At 41.0% G+C, this 7415-nt stretch overlaps 1 protein-coding gene across 2 annotated transcripts in view; it reads left to right on the top strand.

The window, feature by feature from the left end:
- The first annotated feature begins 7145 nt into the window (after positions 1–7145).
- NFYB (nuclear transcription factor Y subunit beta) overlaps positions 7146–7415 on the top strand; it is a 20702-nt gene continuing 20432 nt past the window's right edge. Inside the window, exon 1 of one of the 2 annotated variants that reach the window (XM_026056815.1) lies at positions 7146–7222. The gene's annotated coding sequence lies outside the window, so the exon portion shown is untranslated. Of the gene's footprint in view, positions 7251–7415 lie in introns of both variants that reach the window. The other variant, XM_026056814.1, reaches the window with a different exon arrangement.

Raw genomic sequence — 7415 nt, 5'->3', positions numbered from 1 at the left:
CTGGCTTTTTTCACAGAGGACTTGAGCAATTCCCATTTCTGATGCTGTGCTACGATTCCACTCTCCAGTGATATATCCAGTGCCAGCTGAAGCTTCTAATATAAAGAATTATAACTTAATTTAAGATTATAAATGGAAAAATGTCTCTGAACTCGCTATGGGAACAATCACTCAGATTTTAGAAATGATGTCTTCAATATAGGTATTACAGATAACTGTAATAGCAAAAACTATGATGATAATGAAGCTAATAATTGTTACAGGTATTCAGGGATTATTATAGCTTCAGAATTAAAGTTATTAAAATCATTCTCAGCACAAGCGAGAGAAGGAACCAAACTCCAATATTTGCATCAAATGGGGACTGTCATCTGGCAACTCAATCGGTTTGAAAAAACAAGTTTAAAAAATAGCTTGGAGTGCTGCTGCTGTCCTTGATACTGTTTGCAATGTTTGCTTTAGCTTTTTGTTTTGCAATTATGTTCTAATCACATTTCCTTCCATTAGGAAAAGGAAAAAGATCTCATGTTGTTGTGGTGAAGATCCATTTAAGCAATAGAAAAAATTTCCAAAAAGAAGTCCAACAATTAAGATGTTACCAAGTCTGAGTGCCCAAAAGAGTGCATCTAAAAATCAGAATTATCCAAAATCATTTGCAAATTTTAAGTATAGTGATCCAAAGGCTCTGTCACTACAGCACAAAATCTTGATGCTGCACCCTGTTAAATCCCTGTTGGAGTCTGATATAAGTCTGCCAACTGAAGTCACTGGGAGACTGAAAGCCTATTTCAGCACTTGATTTAAATATGCTTTGGACTTGACTGTTAGTTCCATCTACATGGAAATTTAGTGTGGATGTTCAGAACTGCTGTGTTAAAAAGCAGGACAACAAAGACTGTTTCATTAGAAATATCTGTAGAACAAAGGAAATTTTTGAAAATCTGTCACATTGCTTCATGTTTTGAATAGTGTACTATTATATGGCATAGACCGCATAAACTACCACTGTTGGTATTAAGAGATCAGCTGTGATAAATTCAATTAACATGTAAAAAATCTATAAAATACCTGAATTGTTAATAAAAATAGTAACTAAATTAAGATATTAACTGATAATGTTCTTTATAAAGATGAAATGTGAGGTATTTCACTCTATCTTCAAATCTTGATAAAGGTATTCTATAGCAAATGTATTTAGTGCATCATTGCTGCTGCTGAACCCTGTAAAAGAACCCTGCCATAATCTAAACAGTACATCAATGGGATCAGTTCCTTAGTTGTTCCTGAGATAACTGATTCCTAGCTCCCTGTGACTATTTTAAGAGTGATCATTAAAATAATACTTGAATTTCTGTTCCCACCAAGATTTCTCAGTCCTTCTATATATAAACTGGGTGGAGGGCCTGCCTCAGTAAATGAAGAGCCCAAAGTGTCACCTTCTTCTAACTTACAGAAGTCTTAATGCTGAATGCAGAATCACCTAAATCTTAGCATTAGTAAAGCTGACACAGTCCTTGTGTTTTCTGAATATTAATGTCATTGAAATACCTATCATTTTTGCAAGCTTAGATTCATCTTACCTTATTTTAGCCACCTAAAAGTTTGGCCTCTCATAAAAGCTCTTGATCTAATCCCCCTTCTGTAGTCATCGGAGAAAGATGGGCCTCTCCAGATGGCAGCTCATCCCTTCTAAAGACAGGAACTTCTAAAGAGCGAGCCTCTCCATAGCCCTTAGATTGCACAAATTCAGGTGAGAAGAATTCAAGTTTTCATGTTAAACTTGACAGAAGAAATCTTTGTCTCTGCCTACACTGCAAAGGTGACAGTGTCAGTATCTTAGTGACAGTTAAGATCCACCCAGGGCAACAGATTCTGGGTAGCTGACTAAGAAAACAATTTTTAGTGTTGCTGTTGACACAATTGTAAGGTACACAGGCCTTCAACTCAGTGCAATTTGGCATCCCATATAATCACCTCTACAGGAAGGAAACTACAAATACTGACAAATGCCACAGCTTCTGAACACCTCTAATACTCTGAATCTATTACAATGATGTAATTCAAACACATAGACAAAATGTGAGAACACGGGCTTTACAACAAGAAACTCTGACAATAAAGAGCAGAATTAGTTCTGCAGTCCTCTATAGTCCCTACTCCATAACTCCCATATATTGGTACTCAAAGTCTTAGGGCTTTCATAACTGAAACTTTGCAGTCACAGCTGAACTGGGCAACGGTCTCTGCTTCCTCATTTCCCATCTTCACCTGACCGGCCTTCTGTGCTCCCTCTGTAATACCCAAATCAGAGCTGCAATGGAACCCAGCTTCCCCACCCATGGGAGATGTAGGGTTTCATTGCAGAGCCATTGAGCGGCTGCTTGTTCTCTTGCACAGTAGAATTAAGTAAGACATCTTTCACCATGCTTATGCTACTGGGTAAATTCAATCCCACATATAGCTGATAATAGTAGAAAAAAAACCAAAAACACATAACAAACACAGAATGCAGCTGATAACAAATAAACCCATGTGAATGATACTTTAAAATGTGTCATAAATATAGCTATAAAAAGTTAACAGCTAAAATGTTACTAGAGGTACTGAGGTTTTTCATTTTATACTTTGTGTTATTTGTCATATGGTTTGAAAAGCCAAATGATTTTATCCTCTTCCATTTAAAATGAGCATTGATTTTTTTCGTGTGTTTAGAAAAGAGCCAAAACCAATGCAAATTTTTTTTATCCAGGAGGCTATAATTGCACAATTGCAAAGCAGGGCTCCTGTCAGATTGCATCTCAATAAAACTGTGGTATTGCTTTGTTGAAAACAAAGCAGAGAAGATATTGTTATAGTTTCACCTCCAACTGTTCCTGTATTATTCATGGCCAAGTTAGAGGCCTCTGCCAAGATCTCTTCTAATCCTTCAAATCATTCTGTTTGGACCATCTTCTTACACATTTACTTTGAAGGTCTTTGTTGCTCTTGTGGAATGTTTATGCTTCATGTTTTAGACATGTTTTAACATATAAATTACCGTATTACAAGTCAGTTCTGCTGTGGGTACATTTCAAAAGGATTGCTGCTGACTGCATTTAACCCCACCTGGCTAGGATTAACTATTACATCTAAACTTCAAGTGGTATCTTTGGATCTACTTGATTGACTAGCTGTTCCACTGGTGAAACCTATAAGAAGTGATTTTTCTTTTATCTAAGGGAAAAAGACTTATGCATTCATGCACTGTCCATCTGTCCATCTTGGCTCCCCCAATAACTTTTGAAACATTGACCAATTTTAATCAAATTTATATGCCTCAAAATACTAAATTCCTGCACACTTTGTGAACAACAGTTGAGCAATGGAAGAAAGGAAAAGGCTCAAAATGATTTCAGCTCTTAGAGGTTGCATACAGGAGCTCAGTCTCAAGAAATCTTCAGGAAGTGGCTTCATTGGTCTCTTGTCATCTTTGATATTCTTACCTCTCCCATTCTCTTGGTATCTAAGCAATTCACAGTACAGCTCAAAGTAGGAAGGTAGTTACTGATTCAGCAGATGGGGAATTGAGGTACAAAATGATTAAAAACTTGGATTTTCAAAGGTATTTAAGCACTTGCCATTGAAATCTAATGGCCTGGATTTACATTAATTTGCCCAAGGTCACACAAGAAGTGTGCAGTATAACTGGAAACTGAACCCAAGCTTGCACCTTGCATTTTTGGGCCATACTTCCCAAATGAACAGTAGTCTTTTCAGAATCACATTGCGCCCAGCTCCCTCTTTGGCTGGATATCAATCTGCTGTGAATAAACACATCCTCTGGTCCTCATGGTGTGGATGTCAAGAGCTGGCAACTATTACAACTCTGTCTCTCAGGCGTACCATCTCAGTACAGTCCCTGTATATGACACCTTTTCAGAGCTGTGGGACCACACAGTCTGAAGCCCTCCTGAACACCTAGTTCCTTAAAAATGTGGCTAAGTTTTTACAATTAAAGTGGAAATACTTTCTAAAAGCAAGGTACGCTTGAGTAGCTAAAGAATTTTCAACACTAGTAAGAGCTACAGGTCTTTGGAAAAGTAAAAAATGTCCTGAACTTCATTTCATTCCATCTGATCTCACCCTACTGTGAGTCTTATGCTTGGTTAATTATCTGTAGATAATTTCTTCTGGATTTCCATATTCAATCTTTTTTCATGTAGTATTGCCTGTCTGTGTAGCATCTTTCAAGTATCTTTTAATTAGGATTGTCTAATACAAATATGAATGCTCTAATCTACAAAAGCAGATAACAAACATTAGAAAGATAACTCTTAAGAATTAAATGAAACTCAGGAAGCAGAATGGAGTTTATACACAGACCTATTTCCAGTCTGTTACACTCAAAAATTCACAGTAATAAGAACTCTGGAGACTGCTAGATGAAACCCTGCTACCATCCAGTGCTGTTTCTTCAAAAATTGTAATTTCTTATCTCAAACACGTACTTTTTCAAATGACAGAGTCCAGGCCACAAGTGAGGCAGATTCATGGGGCAGAGTGATGTATCTTTTCTAGTTTAAAGGAGGTTTGTCGTAAGACCTTTAGCACACCTACTCACCTTTGACAACTTTCTTAGCTAACACCTACTGAGTGGAACAGATAAGATTTGGATTTTCTTACTGGAAGTTTCAGACACAAAATGATGACCTCACAAAATAGGTAACTCACTCTTGCATCTTACTGCAGTTAACTGCACCTGCTGTAGAACATTCTTGCTCTCTTTTGGTTTAAACAGAATTTGAGCTGATCTAAAAGGAGAGACAGATTGGGTACAGAAAACAAGAATCACACTGAAGACTATAGAGATTAGATTCTGAAAAACAGGAAGTCTAATTGACATGATGGAGAGTTTGAGATTGTAACTGATAAGCAGTTAGATAACAAAGTAACAAGAATTACACTAGATGATTGATGAAGGTCCACACAGGACATCCCTAACATTGTATAGAGGGGAGATGCAGATTTGGACATGTCCAAGTATAGCATTTCAGGATACATGGTATGAATAGAACACATGGTGTTGCAAATATATGGAGCTTGAGAATGTGCTTAGCATATGTTTAAAATACTTAACCAATTCAAGAGTGCATGATAGAAATTGTTACCAGTTAAAGGGGAACTCTTACTTCAATTCCTTGGCTTCAATTAGCTGGAGACTTTAGCCACTGGGTGCTGTTTGGTCACCAGTATCCATAAATGTTTGCTCTCACTGTACTGTCCTAATGAAGAGCCTTGAGTAAAACCAGTGGATAAGATACAATAGTAATAACTGCCAGCAAAGACACCATAAGAAATCCAATTAAGATTTTTTGTTTAGAGATTGAAAAATATGCAGTAAATAAAAGTTGAGGGCCACACTTTAAAGGAAGGAAACAAAATATTGACTAGCTGCCTGGAAAATTAGCATTGTCTATTCTGTAACCTGAAAAAACTGCACACGAGTCAGTATTCATCTTTTACTCATTTGTGCAATTTTGGGTTGAGATGAGAGAATCCATACAAAAATCTTAAAACTGCAGAGCGAGATGAACAGTGTATTGTCACAGTATTATATTTAGTGAACATAAGCTATAAAATAGATAAAGGAAGAAAGGAATTCCCTAAGGTCCCAAAGTTAGTGAACGTTCTTGTATTACTTTACATTTCCAGGCATTTTCAAAAAAATTAACTAATTTTTTAGCTCACAATACAAGCTCACAATACCCAGGAGGCAGAATCAAGCTGCATGCAGCATTTGCAGTAAAAATTTGAGACTGTGCAAAATTTGTCTCATTTGACATTTCAGTTTAAATGTGAAACTCAGTCCAAATCTATGAACATTTTGAGGGAAACTGAATCTTTCTGATATATCAGAATCACATGAGATTAACATTTTTGTTATGTGAAACCAAGTGGAAATGCATAAGGTTTACTGAGTTTTGCTTTGTTTAAATTCAAACACCAGAAGAAAACTTAGAGAGGAATGTATTGTATATACCAGGTATTAACTGGAGCGAGAAAAAGGTTAACAAAGGCCTTTGTGAAACATGAGTTTCATACTAGTTTAGGTAAAATACTGAAGACCATCAAGTAATGAAGATCAGTATGGGGTATTAAGAACTGCACAAAACATTCTTGTTATCTCCATTGTAGGGCTTGCAAACAAATGGGAGTTGACAGCAGGTGTGTGGAACGTCTTTGCTTTTACCTACATGAAAAATCACTCTCTCTGATTTTAGTGAATGGCTGGATCAGTGGACTATGAAGCACTTCGCATAAATTTTTATAAAGAGAGGCTTCTAAAGCTCAGTGGAGAAGTCAGTTCAAGCATCATCTCCACCCAACAGGCCGTATTTCTTGAGAACAACAACAAGGCCTAAAATTGGAGGGCAGATGGGCTCCTTAGGCTAGCAGAGGGAAATAACCTTTTCAGGTTTGCGGTGAGATGTCTGTGGAGGGAGGGGGCCAGGCAGAACCACAGAGCCTCTGACCCAAGGTTCTGTTCCACCAAATGGTCAGTTGGGACCTATGTCCCAGGGTCACTGTCCTCCTCCATCAACCTCTCCTCTCCGTCAGTCTGGGTGAGACCTCGGCTGGGAGCAAAGCCATTGGGAGATGGGATGTGTATTTTAATCTCCACCGATGAGCCTAAATCCTGGTGTGGGCCAGCCCTAAATACGGAAGGGGCACGGCGCAGGGGCAGCTTTACAACCCTCTATACAACGCTGCCTGCTGAAAGGGCTCCTGGCCGCAGGGACGAGCACGGCCAGGACGGGGCCAAAGCAGGTCCCCGACCGCCCAGGGCCGCGCGTAATTTCTTTCACCGCAGCTCCCCTGCCCGCCGCCGCTGACCCCACCGCCCAAATAATAATGAAACATAACGAAAATAGCCCGCCCCACAGCAGAGACCCGCCGGGCGCGGCCCGCCCTCCCCCGGGCCGGGCCGGGCCGGGCCGCTCCGAGCGCCGCCGCCGCCGCGCCGCGCCGCGTAAAGAAGGAGGGCCGGGCCGGGCCGGGCCGGGCGGCGGGAGGGGGCGCGCTGAGGGGAAGAGCCGGCGCGCACGGCGGGGAGGCGGCGCGGAGGGAGGGCAGGCCGGCTGCGGGAAGCGAGGCTCCGCGCTGGGACTGGTTCCTTCGCAGCCATTTTCTGTCCAACCAAACAGCCGATTTGCGGAGGGAGCCAACCAGGGCCGCACTGGAGGTTTGTGCCTGGCTCCGGCCAATGATTGGTAACCGGTTCCACTGCAGGCTCGAATGAAATGTCCGTCTCCCTCCCCGGGCCCCGGCGCTGCCGCCGCGCCGCCGCCGCGGGCACCAGGAAGTGGGGGCGAGGGGCGAGCCGCCCCCGGGCCCCGCCACCGGCCGCTCGCCTCTTTGTGCGGCCGGAGGCAGCG

Source organism: Apteryx rowi, unplaced genomic scaffold (assembly GCF_003343035.1).
Source record: "Apteryx rowi isolate R43461 unplaced genomic scaffold, aptRow1 scaffold_133, whole genome shotgun sequence".
Lineage (NCBI taxonomy): Eukaryota > Metazoa > Chordata > Aves > Apterygiformes > Apterygidae > Apteryx > Apteryx rowi.
Note: the sequence above shows the minus strand (reverse complement) of the source record. Positions and strands in the feature narration are given on the sequence as shown.